The 21,690-nt window shown below is 48.1% G+C and overlaps 1 long non-coding RNA gene across 1 annotated transcript; it reads left to right on the top strand.

The window, feature by feature from the left end:
• Positions 1-1,307: 1,307 nt before the first annotated feature.
• LOC117521167 lies at positions 1,308-21,166 on the top strand. The gene is made up of 3 exons (XR_004563905.1): positions 1,308-1,375; positions 13,169-13,180; positions 21,156-21,166. It is a non-coding gene; the product is annotated as an uncharacterized LOC117521167 (long non-coding RNA).
• Positions 21,167-21,690: the final 524 nt, after the last annotated feature.

A 21,690-nucleotide genomic window follows, 5' to 3' on the forward strand; every position in this document is an offset into this window, starting at 1 on the left:
AAATAGAGCGACTCTGTCACGTAAAATTGTTTTATTACGGTAAATTAATTGAGAATCTACCGGTATATTTTTCATTTATAAGTCGCACTGGAGTATAGGTCACACCCCCTGCCAAAACATGTAAAAAAAAGTGCGACTTATAGTCCAGAAAATACGGTATATGCACAATTCTGTGTGTCTGCATGGGTATATGTGTGTATATATGTGTGGGGGGGGCAGAGCTGCTTTGTCAATCATTCAGTTAGTCGATCAAAAGAAAGCAAAAATACAGTGAGATCCATAAGTAACTGGACACCCCCCCCCCCCCCCCCCAAAAAAAAAAGTATTAAATTTGACCAGGATCAGCAGGTGTCCTTGAAGTCAGACATGGTTCCTTAATGGGTAGAGAGTTCAGAGTCTTTACCTAGGACACTTTTCACACACAGGAGCTCTCAAAGGTTGAGGCACCTACTTTGTGACTTGTTGTGCAACAGTCAAACGTTGCGTGATGCAGAGTTACAACAGTCATAGCCACTTAAGAGTTGTTTGGGTGTCTTGGTGACTTCTCTCATGAGTCTCCTTCTTGCATGGTCACTCAGTTATTGTGATTTGCCAACTTCGGATTGATTAAAGTAAGACAGAGTAGAGCACACACCTCAGTGGGAGAAGGATTTGAGTTACCAATATGTAGATCTGGATTGATTCCTACTCAAGCTATACATGTCCGTTTCACTGGTCGAGACATTTCATCTGCATTGTTCCAGTCCACCCACCTATGAATGGGTACTGGCCTTGGCTGGGGAAGTAAATTGAGTTAGACTGGCATCCCCTCTGGTGGATTCAGAAACTTTCATCTGCTTTACACTGCAGATTTTGAGGATAAGCACAAGCACCAAAGGCCTCAAGGACTACATAGGACTTCTCCTACTCCAGAACTATACAGTACCATCCTGTCTCTACGTCTTCATGATTAATGTAAATGAAGTTCAACACATACTCAATGAAATGGAAATTTTCCTGCATCCATCTCTTGATGTATCTAAACAAAACTGGTGGAAAAAGTGATCATTTGCATCCAAAAATAAATCCTTATAGTTTGCTTGTTCAATTGCTTATGGGCACCGAAAATAAAATATAGGTCCTATGTATCCAAATGGCTGTGTTTCCCAAATGTTTAATGCTAGCAATACATACGTCAGGCACATCTTCACTGTTTCTTAAGTCCTTGCATCAAGCCGGATCCTATCTCCAGTTTCTGTGGAGTGAAGCGGACAAAAGTCCATGACTCCCCCTGGACAGGACACCACTCCATTGCATGTTACTTCCCAATTCACAGCTGAGTGGACTGAGACAATGCAAATTAAGTGCCTTGTCCAAAGACAAAGACAGGTAGCACGTGGAACCATGCAGGTCTACATATTGGCAGGTAATGTTATATGGCTGGGGGGGCCTGGCTGCCGGTTTGTTTGTCTTTTTGTTTTCCTCCCAGGTGGCGTGCATTTGGGACTGAGTGGCTGTGTTGCTGAGGCTGTCAGGACCTCACCCTGATCACCTGCGACTCGTCAGGACTCACAGCTGTGGTGCATCTGGATGGATTGGAGCATGTTGGCATTTAAGACTGGAGTGCACAGTGTGTATTTGCCAGAGACTCGACCTTGTGACCAGACGGGTGAGATCGTCGTCTTGGGAGCCATCTCATCAGCAGCGGACGCTGAGAATGTCCAGGTTTGATGCACGGTCTGTGAAAGAGGAGGGGGTGAGGTCTCACGCTCGTCAGCACACTTCCTGAGGTACGTTGGATTTTGTGACTAACAGTTATACAGTCAGTAAATGTGGTGTCCCTCACACCTTATTGTATTGAGCTGTATGTTAGTCATGTATCAGCTTCCACTGCGGTGGAGTTTTGTGAACGGGATGTTCCATGCCTGCAGGTTGGGAAGCTGATCAGTAATCAAGCCAGGAAGTGTTTGCTGTTTGTACACCTTTAAGTGTTCTGTGTGTAGAGTGTGGACTCACATAATGGTTCCTTCTTTCACAGACTCGGTTGTTGCGGCCACCTGGGGGGTGTCGGCGGGGTCCTTGGGTCCGAAACAGCTTCTGGCTCCGGACCGTTAGCGCTGCTGGGAGCGCACCACGCCAGGCCGCACCTTTCTGTTATTACATTTTCACTGTTATGTATTAAATTCAGTTAGCCTTTGTACCGTGCTCTGCTTATTTCATACTGGGTCCTTCAAACGCTGGTCGGTTCTCCGAGCTGCGTCCGACACATAACAGGTAAGCTCTTTATCCACTGATGTACCTGCTGTGCGATTGTGGTAATGAACAGAGGCAGAATTACAAAAACCATCCCTGTACATCTCCTGACTGTACATTTCCTCCTTCATGTTAAACATTCCCACGAGTTCACAATTGTGACAACAATGTCCCACTTCAGCAAAATTTTTGAAATGGCTTATTTTCAGCTTCCGTGACTTGTGTGTAGTGAACAAACTGCAACTTAATCTGTGAGACACACCCACCTATAGGAAAGATGGCGGGGCAAATTGTGGTTCTTTATCATGTAATCCTACAGTTCATCTGGAAAGTATTCACAGCACTTCACTTTTCTACATTTTGTTATCAAATCAAATCAAATCAATTTCATTTATATAGTGCCAAATCACAACAAACAGTCACCCCAAGGCGCTTCATATTACAAGGCAAAGCCATACAATAATTACAGAAAAACCCCAACTGTCAAAATGACCCCCTGTGAGCAAGCACTTGGCGACAGTGGGAAGGAAAAACTCCCTTTTAACAGGAAGAAACCTCCAGCAGAACCAGGCTCAGGGAGGGGCAGTCTTCTGCTGGGACTGGTTGGGGCTGAGGGAGAGAACCAGGAAAAAGACATGCTGTGGAGGGGAGCAGAGATCAATCACTAATGATTAAATGCAGAGTGGTGCATACAGAGCAACAAGAGAAAGAAACACTCAGTTCATCATGGGAACCCCCCAGCAGTCTAAGTCTATAGCAGCATAACTAAGGGATGGTTCAGGGTCTGTTGTGTGGGCTGCTGAAGAGGAGGTACTGCTGGCCCACCACCAGAAGGCGCCCTGCCTGAAGTGCGGGCTTCAGGCACGAGAGGGCGCTGCCGCCTCAGGAACAAGCTGTGGTGACAGCTGTCACCCATCATCCGTGACAGCTGTCACTAATCATCACATCTGGTATAAAAGCAGGAAGACACCTCCACCAAACTGCCGAGATATCATCTTCATCTGGAGGTAATACTCTCAGCCTTTTGTGATTTATAAATCTGTTATTGTGAGTGTTTGCAGGAGAACCGGTCGTTTTTGCGGAGGCTGTGCAAGACGGCACTCCTTTTCATCTGAGACCGCTGCAATGTGTTGAGTGAGAGGTGGAGGTGGCATTCCCACCATTGTTACTGGGTGTTCACACACCCACCCTTTGACTGTCTTTTGCTTTCTGCCAGCAGTACCAGATCCGACACGCCGTGAAGGTGGCCACCTGGGGACTCTGGGACTTGGCGGCTCCAGTATTCCTCGGGTTCAGGTGGCGGTGGAAATCGTGTGGTTCCGGTTCGTTTCCAGAGGGCGTCTCCTATCGTCGAGCCTGCCCACACGACACCTTTATTAATTGACTGTTGCACATCCTGAATCTGCTGTGTTTGGTTGTGACATTCACAACAGTAAAGTGTTATAATTTGACTCCTTCCATTGTGCGTTCATTTATGCCCCCTGTTGTGGGTCCGTGTCACTACACTTTCCCAACAGGATATCTCGGCCAGCGTCATGGACTCCGAGGGGCGTCACCAGGCTGTTGAACAACCAATGGGAGAGCAGGGAGCGCAGGCATCTGCAGGAGGCGTGATTGGTGAGCTACAGCATATTCTCACCGCCTTTACGGCTCGAATGGATCAAATAGCCGAGCAAAACATCCTCCTGAACCGCAGGGTGGAGGCTCTCTCCGCGCAAGTGGCGGCGAGCGCTCAGGGCGCTGCTGCAGCTCCTCCTCCTGTCGATCCTGTGCTAGATATTAATGTTCCAGTGGTGGTTCAACAACCCCTCCCACCATCCCCTGAAGCATACATAAGCCCTCCTGAGCCGTACGGAGGTTGTGTGGAGACGTGCGCGGACTTTCTTATGCAGTGTTCGCTCGTCTTCGCACAACGTCCCGTCATGTACACGTCAGACACAAGCAAAATAGCTTATGTGATCACTCTGCTTCGGGGAGAGGCATGCGCTTGGGCTACGGCGCTTTGGGAGCAAAATTCACGGCTCCTTCACACATACACTGGGTTTGTGAGGGAGTTCAGAACTGTGTTTGATCACCCTAACAGGGGAGAGACCGCTTCAACCGTGCTGCTGTCGATGAGACAGGGACGCCGGAGCGCAGCCACTTATGCAGTCGACTTCCGCATCGCGGCTGCGAGGTCCGGCTGGAATAACGCTGCGCTCCGCGCTGCCTTTGTAAACGGACTGTCGTCAGTCCTAAAGGAGCACCTAGTGGCCAAGGATGAACCGCGGGAATTAGATGGGCTTATTGATCTCGTTATACGGTTAGACAATCGGTTGGAGGAACGCCGTCGGGAACGAGACGAAGGACGTGGCCGGGCGCGCGCCGTCCCTCTTCCTTCCGGGTCCGAGAAAGGTCCGCCCTTCCCACGCTCCCTGACCTCTACGTCCCGTGGGGCGACAGCTCCCCCTGCTGACGAAGCTATGGACACGAGCAGGGCCACATTTAGACCACCTAATAGACAGAGGAGGTTTCCACGCGGGGCATGTTTTGTTTGTGGCTCAATGGAGCATCAATTGAGCAATTGCCCCGAACGGTTAAACACCAACGCCCGCCCCTAGAGACTGGGCTTAGGGTGGGCCAAAAAATTCACGTGGGACACACACATATTGCCGCACGACTCCCAGTTACAATCCTTAGTGGGGATTTAACCCTTCAGGCCCCAGCACTGGTAGACACAGGGTCAGAAGGGAATCTGTTAGACAGCAGATGGGCCAGGGAGGTAGGGCTCCCTCTGGTGGCGTTACCTACACCATTGCAGGTGCGAGCACTAGATGGCACCCTACTCCCTTTAATCACACACAAGACACCACCAGTAACTCTGGTAGTGTCAGGGAATCATAGGGAGGAGACTGAGTTTTTTGTGACTCCTTCTACCTCCCGTGTGATTCTGGGGTTCCCCTGGATGATGAAACACAATCCCCGGATTGATTGGCCATCCGGGGTGGTGGTACAGTGGAGCGAAACCTGCCATCGGATGTGTTTGGGATCCTCGGTTCCTCCCGGTTCCCAGGCTAAGGAGCAGGTCCAAGTTCCCCCCAATCTGTCGGCGGTGCCGGTTGAGTACCACGATCTTGCTGACATTTTTAGCAAGGATCGGGCACTCACTCTTCCCCCGCACCGTCCATATGATTGTGCCATCGATTTGTTGCCAGGCGTGGAGTTCCCGTCCAGCAGGCTGGACAACCTCTCCCGACCTGAGCGCGAATCAATGGAGACCTACATCCGGGACTCCTTAGCTGCCGGGCTGATCCGTAACTCCACCTCTCCGATGGGAGCAGGTTTCTTTTTTGTGGGAAAAAAGATGGCGGGCTTCGTCCATGCATTGATTATCGGGGGCTGAACGAGATCACGGTTCACAACCGATACCCGTTGCCTTTGTTGGATTCAGTGTTCACCCCCCTGCATGGAGCCAAAATCTTCACAAAGTTGGATCTTAGGAACGCATACCACCTAGTTCGGATCTGGAAGGGAGACGAATGGAAGACGGCATTTAACACCCGTTAGGTCACTTTGAGTACCTGGTCATGCCGTTCGGCCTCACTAACGCCCCCGCGACGTTCCAAGCTTTGGTTAATGACGTCTTGCGGGACTTCCTGCACCGATTCGTCTTCGTATATCTGGACGATATACTCATCTTTTCTCCGGACCCTGAGACCCATGTACGGCATGTACGTCAGGTCCTGCAGCGGTTGTTGGAGAACCGGTTGTTTGTGAAGGGCGAGAAGTGTGAGTTTCACCGCACTTCTTTGTCCTTCCTGGGGTTTATCATCTCCTCCAACTCCGTCGCCCCGGATCCGGCCAAGGTCGCAGCGGTGAGAGACTGGCCCCAACCTACAAGCCGTAGGAAGCTGCAACAGTTCCTCGGCTTCGCAAATTTCTATAGGAGGTTCATTAAGGGGTATAGTCAGGTAGTTAGCCCCCTGACAGCCCTGACCTCACCAAAAGTTCCCTTCACCTGGTCGGATCGGTGCGAAGCCGCGTTTAGGGAGTTGAAACGCCGGTTCTCGACTGCACCGGTCTTGGTGCAGCCCGATCCTGGTCGCCAGTTTGTGGTTGAAGTGGACGCCTCTGACTCAGGGATAGGAGCCGTGCTATCCCAGAGCGGAGAAACCGATAAGGTTCTTCACCCGTGTGCCTATTTTTCCCGCAGGTTGACCCCAGCAGAGCGGAACTATGACGTGGGCAATCGAGAGCTCCTTGCGGTGAAAGAGGCTCTTGAGGAGTGGAGACACCTGCTGGAGGGAGCGTCAGTGCCTTTCACGGTTTTCACTGACCACCGGAACCTGGAGTATATCAGGACCGCCAAGCGACTGAACCCCAGGCAAGCCCGCTGGTCACTGTTTTTCGGCCGTTTTGACTTCCGGATCACCTACCGCCCCGGGACCAAAAACCAAAGATCGGATGCCCTGTCCCGGGTGCTTGAACAGGAAGTCAAGACCGAGCTGTCGGATCCACCGGAACCCATTCTCCCGGAGTCCACTATCGTGGCTGCTCTGACCTGGGACGTGGAGAAGACCGTCCGGGAGGCCCTGGCACGGAGCCCGGATCCCGGAACAGGGCCGAAGAACAGACTATACGTCCCACCAGAAGCCAGAGCTGCCGTTCTGGACTTCTGTCACGGGTCCAAGCTCTCCTGCCACCCAGGGGTGCGTAGGACCGTGGCAGTAGTCCGGCAGCGCTTCTGGTGGGCATCCCTGGAGACTGATGTCCGGGCTTACATCCAGGCCTGCACCACCTGCGCCAGGGGCAAGGCTGACCACCAGAAGGCACAGGGACTTCTACAGCCGCTTCCTGTGCCTCACCGCCCCTGGTCCCACATCGGTCTGGATTTTGTCACGGGCCTCCCGCCGTCCCGGGCACACACCACCATCCTCACGATAGTGGACCGTTTCTCCAAGGCGGCCCACTTCGTGGCCCTCCCGAAGCTCCCGTCGGCCCACGAGACGGCGGATCTCCTCGTCCACCATGTTGTCCGGCTGCATGGGATACCAACAGACATCGTTTTGGATTGCAGTCCCCAGTTCTCCTCGCAGGTGTGGAGAAGTTTCTGCCGGGAACTGGGGGCCACTGTAAGCCTCTCGTCTGGGTATCACCCGCAGACTAACGGACAGGTCGAACGGGCCAACCAGGAGTTGGAGCAGGCCCTCAGGTGCACGACCTCCGCACACCCGACGGCTTGGAGTGAACATCTGGCCTGGATCGAGTACGCTCATAACAGCCAGGTGTCCTCTGCCACCGGCCTCTCACCGTTCGAGGTGTGTCTGGGGTACCAACCCCCTTTGTTTCCTTTGGCGGAGGGAGAGGTCGGTGTGCCCTCGGTCCAGGCCCACCTGCGGAGATGCCGTCGGGTGTGGCGCACCGCCCGTTCGGCCTTGTTGAGGGCCCGGACGAGGGCTAAAGCCCATGCAGACCGTCGACGGTCCCCGGCCCCCACATACCAGCCCGGGCAGGAGGTGTGGCTTTCCACCAAGGACATTCCACTCCAGGTCGAGTCCCCCAAGTTGAAAGACCGATTCATTGGACCCTTCCCCATCCTCAAGGTCCTCAGTCCTACCGCAGTGAGGCTCCAACTCCCGGCCTCACTGCGGATCCATCCAGTCTTTCATGTCTCCAGGATAAAACCGCATCACACCTCACCCCTCTGTGCACCCGGTCCAGCACCGCCTCCTGCCCGTATTATCGACGGGGAGCCGGCTTGGACAGTTCGCCGGCTCTTGGACGTCCGTCGAATGGGCCGGGGTTTCCAGTATTTGGTGGACTGGGAGGGGTATGGACCCGAAGAACGCTCCTGGGTGAAGAGGAGCTTCATCCTGGACCCGGACCTCCTGGCCGATTTCTATCGTCGCCACCCGGACAAGCCTGGTCGGGCGCTGCTTTTCATCTGAGACCGCTGCAACGTGTTGAGTGAGAGGTGGAGGTGGCATTCCCACCATTGTTACTGGGTGTTCACACACCCACCCTTTGACTGTCTTTTGCTTTCTGCCAGCAGTACCAGATCCGACATGCCGTGAAGGTGGCCACCTGGGGACTCCGGGACTTGGCGGTTCCAGTATTCCTCGGGTTCAGGTGGCGGTGGAAATCGTGTGGTTCCGGTTCATTTCCAGACGGGCGTCTCCTATCGTCGAGCCTGCCCACACAACACCTTTATTAATTGACTGTTGCACATTCTGAATCTGCTGTGTTTGGTTGTGACATTCACAACAGTAAAGTGTTATAATTTGACTCCTTCCATTGTCCGTTCATTTACGCCCCCTGTTGTGGGTCCGTGTCACTACACTTTCCCAACAGGGTCACCTGATCCAGCCCTAACTATAAGCTTTAGCAAAAAGGAAAGTTTTACACCTAATCTTAAAAGTAGAGAGGGTGTCTGTCTCCCTGATCTGAATTGGGAGCTGGTTCCAGAGGAGAGGAGCCTGAAAGCTGAAGGCTCTGCCTCCCATTCTACTCTTACAAACCCTAGGAACTACAAGTAAGCCTGCAGTGTGAGAGCGAAGCGCTCTATTAGGGTGATATGGTACTATGAGGTCCCTAAGATAAGATGGGACCTGATTATTCAAAACCTTATAAGTAAGAAGAAGAATTTTAAATTCTATTCTAGAATTAACAGGAAGCCAATGAAGAGAGGCCAATATGGGTGAGATATGCTCTCTCCTTCTAGTCCCTGTCAGTACTCTAGCTGCAGCATTTTGAATTAACTGAAGGCTTTTCAGGGAACTTTTAGGACAACCTGATAATAATGAATTACAATAGTCCAGCCTAGAGGAAATAAATGCATGAATTAGTTTTTCAGCATCACTCTGAGACAAGACCTTTCTAATTTTAGAGATATTGCGCAAATGCAAAAAAGCAGTCCTACATATTTGCTTAATATGCGCATTGAATGACATATCCTGATCAAAAATGACTCCAAGATTTCTCACAGTATTACTAGAGGTCAGGGTAATGCCATCCAGAGTAAGGATCTGGTTAGACACCATGTTTATAAGATTTGTGGGGCCAAGTACAATAACTTCAGTTTTATCTGAGTTTAAAAGCAGGAAATTAGAGGTCATCCATGTCTTTATGTCTGTAAGACAATCCTGCAGTTTAGCTAATTGGTGTGTGTCCTCTGGCTTCATGGATAGATAAAGCTGAGTATCATCTGCGTAACAATGAAAATTTAAGCAATGCTGTCTAATAATACTGCCTAAGGGAAGCATGTATAAAGTGAATAAAATTGGTCCTAGCACAGAACCTTGTGGAACTCCATAATTAACCTTAGTCTGTGAAGAAGATTCCCCATTTACATGAACAAATTGTAATCTATTAGATAAATATGATTCAAACCACCGCAGCGCAGTGCCTTTAATACCTATGGCATGCTCTAATCTCTGTAATAAAATTTTATGGTCAACAGTATCAAAAGCAGCACTGAGGTCTAACAGAACAAGCACAGAGATGAGTCCACTGTCTGAGGCCATAAGAAGATCATTTGTAACCTTCACTAATGCTGTTTCTGTACTATGATGAATTCTAAACCCTGACTGAAACTCTTCAAATAGACCACTCCTCTGCAGATGATCAGTTAGCTGTTTTACAACTACCCTTTCAAGAATTTTTGAGAGAAAAGGAAGGTTGGAGATTGGCCTATAATTAGCTAAGATAGCTGGGTCAAGTGATGGCTTTTTAAGTAATGGTTTAATTACTGCCACCTTAAAAGCCTGTGGTACATAGCCAACTAATAAAGACAGATTGATCTCTAATAGTTAAAATTTTATTAGCAAAGAAAGTCATGAAGTCATTACTAGTTAAAGTTAAAGGAATACTCGGCTCAATAGAGCTCTGACTCTTTGTCAGCCTGGCTACAGTGCTGAAAAGAAACCTGGGGTTGTTCTTATTTTCTTCAATTAGTGATGAGTAGAAAGATGTCCTAGCTTTACGGAGGGCTTTTTTTATAGAGCAACAGACTCTTTTTCCAGGCTAAGTGAAGATCTTCTAAATTAGTGAGACGCCATTTCCTCTCCAACTTACGGGTTATCTGCTTTAAGCTACGAGTTTGTGAGTTATACCACGGAGTCAGACACTTCTGATATAAAGCTCTCTTTTTCAGAGGAGCTACAGCATCCAAAGTTGTCTTCAATGAGGATGTAAAACTATTGACGAGATACTCTATCTCCCTTACAGAGTTTAGGTAGCTACTCTGCACTGTGTTGGTATATGGCATTAGAGAACATAAAGAAGGAATCATATCCTTAAACCTAGTTACAGCGCTTTCTGAAAGACTTCTAGTGTAATGAAACTTATTCCCCACTGCTGGGTAGTCCATCAGAGTAAATGTAAATGTTATTAAGAAATGATCAGACAGAAGGGAGTTTTCAGGGAATACTGTTAAGTCTTCTATTTCCATACCATAAGTCAGAACAAGATCTAAGATATGATTAAAGTGGTGGGTGGACTCATTTACTTTTGAGCAAAGCCAATAGAGTCTAATAATAGATTAAATGCAGTGTTGAGGCTGTCATTCTCAGCATCTGTGTGGATGTTAAAATCACCCACTATAATTATCTTATCTGAGCTAAGCACTAAGTCAGACAAAAGGTCTGAAAATTCACAGAGAAACTCACAGTAACGACCAGGGACGATAGATAATAACAAATAAAACTGGTTTTTGGGACTTCCAATTTGGATGGACAAGACTAAGAGACAAGCTTTCAAATGAATTAAAGCTCTGTCTGGGTTTTTGATTAATTAATAAGCTGGAATGGAAGATTGCTGCTAATCCTCCGCCCCGGCCCGTGCTACGAGCATTCTGACAGTTAGTGTGACTCGGGGGTGTTGACTCATTTAAACTAACATATTCATCCTGCTGTAACCAGGTTTCTGTTAGGCAGAATAAATCAATATGTTGATCAATTATTACATCATTTACCAATAGGGACTTAGAAGAGAGAGACCTAATGTTTAATAGACCACATTTAACTGTTTTAGTCTGTGGTGCAGTTGAAGGTGCTATATTATTTTTTCTTTTTGAATTTTTTGCGTGTTTTTTGAGTGTTTGCAGGAGTACCGGTCCCTTGTTTTGTGGAAGCTGAGTGAGTGCAGGACGGCACTCTTTTCCTCTGAGGGATCACTGCATACTCATCAGAATATTGAGTGAGAGGTGGAGGTGGAATTCCCACCATTATTGTTACAGGGTGTACACACAACCACACTTGACTGTCTTTGTTTTCCGCCAGCAGTACCAGATCCGACACACTGAGACAGTGGCCACCTGGGGATTTCGGGACTTGGCGGCTCCAGTATCCCTCGGGTTCGGTGGCGGTAATTTAACTCCTTCTATTGTCCGTTCATTTACGCCCCCTGTTGTGGGTCCGTGTCACTACACTTTCCCAACAGGATATCTCGGCCAGCGTCATGGACTCCGAGGGGCGTCACCCGGCTGTTGAACGACCAATGGGAGAGCAGGGAGCGCTGGCGTCTGCAGGAGGCGTGATTGGTGAGCTGCAGCACATTCTCACCGCCTTTACGGCTCGGTTGGATCAAATGACCGAGCAAAACATCCTCCTGAACCGCAGGGTGGAGGCTCTCTCCGCGCAGGTGGCGGCGAGCGCTCAGGGCGCTGCTGCAGCTCCTCCTCCTGCCGACCCTGTGCAGGATATGAATGTTCCAGTGGTGGTTCAACAACCCCTCCCACCATCCCCTGAAGCATACATAAGCCCTCCTGAGCCGTACGGAGGTTGTGTTGAGACGTGCGCGCACTTTCTCATGCAGTGTTCGCTCGTCTTCGCACAACGTCCTGTCATGTACGCGTCAGATGCTAATAAAATAGCTTATGTGAATACTCTGCTTCGGGGAGAGGCACGCGCTTGGGCTACGGCACTTTGGGAGCAAAATTCACGGCTCCTTCACACGTACACTGGGTTTGTGAGGGAGTTCAGAACAGTGTTTGATCACCCTAACAGGGGAGAGACCGCTTCAACTGTGCTGCTGTCAATGAGACAGGGATGCCGGAGCGCAGCCGCTTATGCAGTCGACTTCCGCATCGCGGCTGCGAGGTCCAGCTGGAATAACGCTGCGCTCCGCGCCGCCTTCGTAAACGAACTGTCATCGGTCCTGAAGGAGCACCTGGTGGCCAAGGATGAACCGCGGGAATTAGATGGGCTTATCGATCTTGTTATACGGTTAGACAATCGGTTGGAAGAACGCCGTCGGGAACGAGACGAAGGGCGTGGCCGGGCGCGCGCCGTCCCTCTTCCTTCCGGGTCCGAAAAAGGTCCGCCCTTCCCACGCTCCCTGGCCTCTACGTCCCGTGGGGCGACAGCTCCCCCTGCTGACGAAGCTATGGACACGAGCAGGGCCACATTCAGACCACCGAATAGACAGAGGAGGCTTCCCCGCGGGGCGCGTTTTGTTTGAGTAATTGCCCCGAACGGTTAAACACCAACGCCCGCCCCTAGAAACTGGGCTTAGGGTGGGCCAAGAAATTCACGTGGGACACACACACATTTCCACACGGCTCCCAGTTACAATCCTTAGCGGGGATTTAACCCTTCAGGCCCCAGCACTGGTAGACACAGGGTCAGAAGGGAATCTGCTAGACAGCAGATGGGCCAAGGAGGTAGGGCTCCCTCTGGTGGCGCTTCCTTCACCATTGCAGGTGCGAGCACTAGATGGCACCCTACTCCCTTTAATCACACACAGGACACTACCAGTAACTCTGGTAGTGTCAGGGAATCATAGGGAGGAGATTGAGTTTTTTGTGACTCCTTCTACCTCCCGTGTGATTCTGGGGTTCCCCTGGATGCTAAAACACAATCCCCGGATTGATTGGCCATCCAGGGTGGTGGTACAATGGAGCGAGACCTGCCATCGGGTGTGTTTGGGATCCTCGGTTCCTCCCGGTTCCCAGGCTAAGGAGCAGGTCAAAGTTCCCCCCAATCTGTCGGCGGTGCCGGTTGAGTACCACGATCTTGCTGACGTTTTTAGCAAGGATCGGGCACTCACCCTTCCCCTGCACCGTCCGTACGATTGTGCCATTGATTTGTTGCCAGGCGTGGAGTTCCCGTCCAGCAGGCTGTACAACCTCTCCCGACCTGAGCGCGAATCAATGGAGACCTACATCCGGGACTCCTTAGCTGCCGGGCTGATCCGTAACTCCACCTCTCCGATGGGAGCAGGTTTCTTTTTTGTGGGAAAAAAAGATGGCAGTCTTCGTCCATGCATTGATTACCGGGGGCTGAACGAGATCACGGTTCGCAACCGATACCCATTACCTTTGTTGGATTCGGTGTTCACCCCCCTGCATGGAGCCAAAATCTTCACAAAGTTGGATCTTAGGAACGCATACCACCTAGTTCGGGTCCGGAAGGGAGACGAATGGAAGACGGCATTCAACACCCCGTTAGGTCATTTTGAGTACCTGGTCATGCCGATCGGCCTCACAAACGCCCCAGCGACGTTCCAAGCTTTGGTTAATGACGTCTTGCGGGACTTCCTGCACCGATTCGTCTTCGTATATCTGGACGATATACTCATCTTTTCTCCGGATCCTGAGACCCATGTACGGCATGTACGTCAGGTCCTGCAGTGGTTGTTGGAGAACCGACTGTTTGTGAAGGGCGAGAAGTGTGAGTTTCACCGCACCTCTTTGTCCTTCCTGGGGTTTATCATCTCCTCCAACTCCGTCGCTCCGGATCCGGCCAAGGTCGCAGCGGTGAGAGACTGGCCCCAACCTACGAGCCGTAGGAAGCTGCAACAGTTCCTCGGCTTCGCAAATTTTTACAGGAGGTTCATTAAGGGGTATAGTCAGGTAGTTAGCCCCCTGACAGCCCTGACCTCACCAAAAGTTCCCTTCACCTGGTCGGATTGGTGCGATGCCGCGTTCAGGGAGTTGAAACAGCGCTTCTCGACGGCACCTGTCTTGGTGCAGCCCGATCCTAGTCGCCAGTTTGTGGTTGAAGTGGACGCCTCTGACTCAGGGATAGGAGCTGTGCTATCCCAGAGTGGAGAGACCGATAAGGTTCTTCACCCGTGTGCCTATTTTTCCCGCAGGTTGACCCCAGCAGAGCGGAACTATGACATGGGCAATCGAGAGCTCCTTGGGTGAAAGAGGCTCTTGAGGAGTGGAGACACCTGCTGGAGGGAGCGTCAGTGCCTTTCACGGTTTTTACTGACCACCGGAACCTGGAGTATATCAGGACCGCCAAGCGACTGAACCCCAGGCAAGCCCGCTGGTCACTGTTTTTCGGCCGTTTTGACTTCCGGATCACCTACCGCCCCGGGACCAAAAACCAGAGGTCGGATGCCCTGTCCCGGGTGCACGAACAAGAAGTCAAGACCGAGCTGTCGGATCCACCGGAACCCATCTTACCGGAGTCCACTATCGTGGCTACCCTAACCTGGGACATGGAGAAGACCGTCCGGGAGGCCCTGGCACGGAGCCCGGATCCCGGAACAGGACCGAGAAACAGACTGTACGTCCCACCAGAGGCCAGAGCTGCCATCCTGGACTTCTGTCACGGGTCCAAACTCTCCTGCCACCCAGGGGTGCGTAGGACCGTGGCAGTGGTCCGGCAGCGCTTCTGGTGGGCGTCTCTGGAGGCTGACGTCCGGGCTTACATCCAGGCCTGCACCACCTGCGCCAGGGGCAAGGCGGACCACCAGAAGGCACAGGGACTCCTGCAGCCACTTCCTGTGCCTCATCGCCCCTGGTCCCACATCGGTCTGGATTTCGTCACGGGCCTCCCACCGTCCCGGGGGCACACCACCATCCTCACGATAGTGGACCGGTTCTCCAAGGCGGCCCACTTCGTGGCCCTCCCGAAGCTCCCATCGGCCCAGGAGACGGCGGATCTCCTGGTCCACCATGTCATCCGGCTGCATGGGATACCTACAGACATTGTTTCGGATCGCGGTCCCCAGTTCTCCTCGCAGGTGTGGAGGAGTTTCCGTGAGCCTCTCGTCTGGGTATCACCCTCAGACTAACGGACAGGCCGAACGGGCCAATCAAGAGTTGGAGCAGGCCCTACGTTGTACTACCTCCGCACACCCGACGGCTTGGAGTGAACACCTGGCCTGGATCGAGTACGCGCATAACAGCCAAGTGTCCTCTGCCACCGGCCTCTCCCCGTTTGAGGTGTGTCTGGGGTACCAACCCCCTTTGTTTCCTGTGGTGGAGGGAGAGGTCGGTGTGCCCTCGGTCCAGGCCCACCTGCGGAGATGCCGTCGGGTGTGGCGCACCGCCCGTTCGGCCTTGTTGAGGGCCCGGATGAGGGCAAAAGCCCATGCAGACCGTCGACGGTCCCCGGCCCCCGCATACCAGCCCGGGCAGGAGGTATGGCTATCAACCAAGGACATACCGCTCCAGGTCGAGTCTCCAAAACTGAAAGACCGCTACATCGGACCGTTCACCATCCTCAAGGTCCTCAGTCCCACCGCAGTGAGGCTCCAATTCCCGGCCTCACTGCGGATCCATCCGGTCTTTCACGTCTCCAGGGTAAAACCACATCACACCTCACCCCTCTGTGCACCCGGTCCGGCACCGCCTCCTGCCCGTATTATCGACGGGGAGCCGGCTTGGACAGTACGCCGGCTCTTGGACGTCCGTCGAATGAGCCGGGGCTTTCAATATTTGGTGGACTGGGAAGGGTATGGACCCGAAGAACGCTCCTGGGTGAAGAGGAGCTTCATCCTGGACCCAACCCTCCTGGCCGATTTCTACCGTCGCCACCCGAACAAGCCTGGTCGGGCGCCAGGAGGCGCCCGTTGAGAGGGGGGTCCTGTTGTGTGGGCCGCCAGAAGAGGAGGTACTGCTGGCCCACCACCAGAGGGTGCCCTGCCTGAAGGCGGGCTTCAGGCACGAGAGGGCGCTGCCACCTACAGGAACAGCCGAGGTGACAGCTGTCACTCATCAACCATGACAGCTGTCACCGATCATCTACATCACACCTGGAATAAAAGCAGGAAGACACCTCCACCACATCGCCGAGATATCGACTTCAGTGAGAGGTAATATCCTCAGCCATTTGTGGTTACCTTATAATCTGTATATTGTGAGTGTTTGCAGGAGTACCGGTCCCTTGTTTTGTGGAAGCTGAGTGAGTGCAGGACGGCACTCTTTTCCTCTGAGGGATCACTGCATACTCATCAGAATATTGAGTGAGAGGTGGAGGTGGAATTCCCACCATTATTGTTACAGGGTGTACACACACCCACACTTGACTGTCTTTGTTTTCCGCCAGCAGTACCAGATCCGACACGCTGAGACGGTGGCCACCTGGGGACTTCGGGACTTGGCGGCTCCAGTATCCCTCGGGTTCGGTGGCGGTGGAAATCGTGTGGTTCCGGTTCGTCTCCAGACGGGCGTCTCCTATCGTCGAGCCTGCCCACACGACACCTTTATTGATTGACTTGTATTTATTCTGTAATCTGCTGTGTTTGGTTGTGGCATTCACAACAGTAAAGTGTTCTAATTTAACTCCTTCTATTGTCCGTTCATTTACGCCCCCTGTTGTGGGTCCGTGTCACTACACTTTCCCAACAAAGCAGTGGTGTCCAAAGTATTCCAGAAATGGCTGAGAGAGTGCAGCTTTTCTGTGCAGCCAATCACTCCAGCAGGTGGTTTCACTGATTAACATCACTTTGAGCAGGTGGGATGAGTTCTTCAGTGAAATCACCTGCTGGGGTCAGTGGCTGCAAGGAAAACCTGCACCTTCTCAGCCCTTTCTGGAATACTTTGGACACCACTGGTGTAAAGGATCTTACCACACGGGCTCAGGAACACTTCAGAAAACCATTGTCAGTTAACACAGTTCATTGCTACATCTACAAGTACAAGTTAAAATTCTACCATGCAAAGTGAAAGCCATACATCAACAACATCCAGAAACACTGCCTCCTTCTCTGGGCCCGAGCTCATTTGAAATGGACAGAGGCAAAGTGGAGAAGTGTGCTGTGGTCTGATGAGTCCGCATTTCAGATTGTTTTTGGAAATCATGGACGTCGTGTCCTTCAGACAAAAGAGGAAAAAGACCATCCAGATTGTTACCAGCGCAAAGTTCAAAAGCCAGCATCTGTGATGTTATGGGGGTGTATTAGTGCCCATGGCATGGGCAACTTACACATCTGTGATGGCATCATCAGTGCTGAAAGGTACATCCAGGTTTTTGATGTACCCAAACAACGTATTTTTCAGGGACGTCCCTACTTAGTTCAGCAAGACAATGCCAAGCCACATTCTACATGTGTTACAACAGTGTGGCTTTGTAATAAAAGAGTGCGGGTACTAGACTGGCCTGCCTGCAGTCCAGACCTGTCGCCCATTGAAAATGTGTGGCGCATTATGAAGCGCAAAATACGACAACGGAGACCCTGGACTGTTGAACAACTGAAGTCATACATCAAGCAAGAATGGGAAAGAATTCCACCTTCAAAGGTTCTACAATTAGTGTCCTCAGTTCTCAAAAGCTTATTGAGTGTTGTTAGAAGGAAAGGTGATCTAACACAGTGGAAAACATACCACTGTCCCAGCTTTTTTGAAATGTGTTGCAGGCATCCATTTCAAAATGAGCAAATATTTGCACAAAAACAATAAGGTTTATCAGTTTGAACATTAAATATCTTGTCCTTGTGGTGTATTCAAGTGAATATAGCTCGAAGAGGATTTGCAAATCATTCTATTCTGTTTTTATTTACATTTCACACAATGCCCCAACTTCATAGGAATTGGGGTTGTATAAAAATTTACAAATATATCTGCCAAACATGCTTTTGAAACTTAATTTCCTGTAATACAAAACAATTTAAATTTTGTTTATTATGTTGATATATTTTAAATCAAAATGTGCCTTAGTGACACATTAAACAAAACTATGAAGCAATCAGAATTATAATTTCACAGATATATAGGCCCTATATTTATCTGAGCCATTTTCTCAGGTGAGAAAGTGTAATTAGTTGGTTTACATTGTCTGAGGCTTAACTTGGCATAAGACACTTTTAACTAACCTGTTGACACTTAACAGGGACAAAACATACTTAAAAACAATTTGTAGTCAAAATCCTTTATTTTTTAAAACAATTTTATTATTTATTTTCAGATATGGTAAAAATCAATGTTCACCTGGTTAAACAGCCATAATAATAAAAACAATACTGAAAAATGTTTCCCTCTAAAATATTAAAAACTGGTTTGTTGTTTATTAAAAACATCTTTCATTGTAACCTAGCACAATTATATCTGCTAATAAATATTATTTAAACATCAGCCACCCCAAACATGTGATCCACCTTTGATTTATCAGACCTCCATGCAATACCCAACTGTCCACCCAAATTAGCACGGTCAAAACAATGTGCTTTGAAATATGTCTCATTTACAACAAAACTGACATTACTTTACTAATCATCTTAAAAGTCTTATATTTCTGTATTTACTAGTTGTTACAAAAACACAGTAATAATGGATACATACCATTAGTTATAACAATTTTGCTTCATTTTGAAATTAAGAAAATTGAAAAGTCTGCCTTCAGTTATTGGCCTTGAATTAAGAAACAGGAAGTACAGGTGCATTGTGGGTTTATTGTTTTAGCTTCTACAGTGCCACCTCTGGTTAATTAGTGGAACTATAACTATTTGTATTAAGAAAAACAGAGAGAATCAAAGAAGTTGAGCATTCCTCCAATCTCTGGACATGTGACGGACATTACAGATTTTGAATCCCCTTGCCCACTGTACTTACCAAATTTTGGGGCAAACTGTGCATATGTGACTTTGCCCTGTCTTCAACTTAGAGAATTGAAAAGCTTTGGTCAATATTCCATCTTATTCTCTTCGTATGAAATTAACTGACAATTTCTGTGACGGATGTTACATTGACAGGCCAGTTACGTTCACCCCACCCTACCAGCCTACAGCTTCGTCAGTATGGTTTAAGCTCCTTTCTGCTTAAGATTGATGTCTGAGACCTAACAAACTGATCGATACAAATTCATTAGTACCCATCGTTACTGGTTTTATCCAAGGCTCAAAATCACCGATTTGGGGCTGATTTCAGTGAAAAATCTACACCATACGTTCCTAAAAGAAAAAATCATGCAGAAAAAGAATGAATCAACCATAAATTTGAATTGTTTCTTGAAGTTAGAGGTATAATGAATAGACTAAGAGCCTTTACTGCATCTAAAACAGAGATTTATTTTTTGCTCATTGTTATGAATGAATGAATGAAAACTGTTTATTTCGAACATTTGATACAACAACAATTACAAGATAGATCAGTAAAGACAACAACAAAAAAGTTCCTACTGTGTACCCAACATGTCCGAAAAGGGGTAGGGTGAAGCATCAGCTATCCCTACCCCTTCTTCCCCACAACCAGTAATACCCTTTGCCACATATACACATAGATTCCTACACACCTGAACCGATATCAATATATATATATATACATACACATATATATATATATATATATATATATATATATATATATATATACATACACACATATATACACAAACATAAATATACACCTACACATACCTACTTACATACAAAATACTATATATTTACAAGCCGAAGCAAAAAACAAAAACACCCTAACCCTCATTACCCTTCCTCCTCCCTATACCTAGAAAAAAACATATTTTTGTACCGCTGTTTGAACTGGTTCATGCTTGGACATTGCTTGAGCCCCACTCCCAATCTGTTCCACATCCTCACCCCACAGACAGAAATACAGAAACCTTTTAATGTTGTTCGTGCCCACTGATGCTTTAAATTAAATTTCCCCCTCAGACTGCAATCCCCTGATCTGTTAAAAAACACATTTTTAATATTTGCTGGAAGTAAATTGTTTATTGCTTTATACACGATTTGTACTGTTTGAAAATGAACCAAGTCTGTGAATTTTAAGAATTTGGATTGTAAAAATAGTGGATTTGTATGATCTCTATAGCCAGTATTATGAATAATTCTTATAGCTCTTTTCTGCATTACTGATAGTGATTGTGTTGTACCTTTATAAGTATTACCCCATACCTCTGCACAGTACTGTAAATATGGTAAAACCAGTGAGCAGTAAAGAATGCGGAGTGAGTTGTGGTCCAGAATATGTTTCGCTTTGTTTAGAACTGAAATGCTTCTTGACAGTTTACTTTGTATATGTTTTATATGAGTCTTCCAGTTTATCTTATCATCTATTATCACCCCCAGAAACTTATTTTCATGTACCCTTTCAATATCTACCCCCTCGACTTGTAACTGAACCTGTATGTCTGTATTACAATAGCCAAATAACATGTATTTTGTTTTACTTAAGTTTAATGATAATTTGTTTCTGTCAAGCCATATTTTCAATTTTCCCATTTCTATACTGATCCTCCTCAGTAACTCCTGCAAATCCCCCCCTGAACAAAAAATGTTTGTGTCATCTGCAAATAATACTAATTTTAATATTTTGGAAACATTGACAATATCATTTATATAAATTAGAAACAGTTTCGGACCCAATACTGACCCCTGTGGGACGCCACAAGCATTGTCCAAGCATGATGACGTATATTCCCCCAACTTCACAAACTGTTTTCTGTTACTTAAGTAGCTTCTCACCCAGTGCAACACCAACACCCTAATCCCATACTGTTCAAGTTTATTGATTAATATTTCATGATTGATTGTATCAAAAGCCTTTTTAAGGTCTATAAATATTCCAACTGAATGTAATTTGTGGTCTATGGCGTTTGTAATCTCCTCAACTGATTCTATTAATGCAAGTGATGTTGAACTATGTGCTCTGAATCCATATCGACTATCAGTAAGTAATTTATGTTTATTTATGAATTTGTCTAAGCTATTATTGAATAACTTTTCTAATAATTTGGAAAATTGTGGAAGCAAAGAAACAGGTCTATAATTTGTGAAGTGGTGTCTATCCCCAGTCTTATACAGCGGCACAACCTTAGCTATTTTCATTTGATTGGGAAATTTACCGGGTTGAAATGATAAGTTACAGATGTATGTTAATGGTTCTACAATCCATTCAATGACCTGTTTTACCACCACCATATCAATTTCATTTAAATCGGTAGATGTTTTATATTTACAATTATTCACAATGTCTATAATTTCTTTTCCATCCACTGCTGTGAGGAACATTGAACAGGGATTTCTTTCTATGAGATTATTATCCCAATCCTCAGGTTGGGAATTGGGAATTTTTCTGCCAAGCTTGGTCCAATATTTACAAAAAAATTATTAAAACCGTTGACTACCTCATCCTTATTTTCCTTCTTGACATTATTATCAATGAAATACTGAGGGTAACTATTTTTTATTACCATTTTTGATAATGCTATTTAATATATCCCATATTCCTTTAATATTGTTTTTGTTATTATATAATATGTTACTATAATATTCCTTCCTACATACCCG

The sequence above is a fragment of the Thalassophryne amazonica genome, chromosome 1, assembly GCF_902500255.1.
Source record: "Thalassophryne amazonica chromosome 1, fThaAma1.1, whole genome shotgun sequence".
Classification (NCBI taxonomy): Eukaryota; Metazoa; Chordata; class Actinopteri; order Batrachoidiformes; family Batrachoididae; genus Thalassophryne; species Thalassophryne amazonica.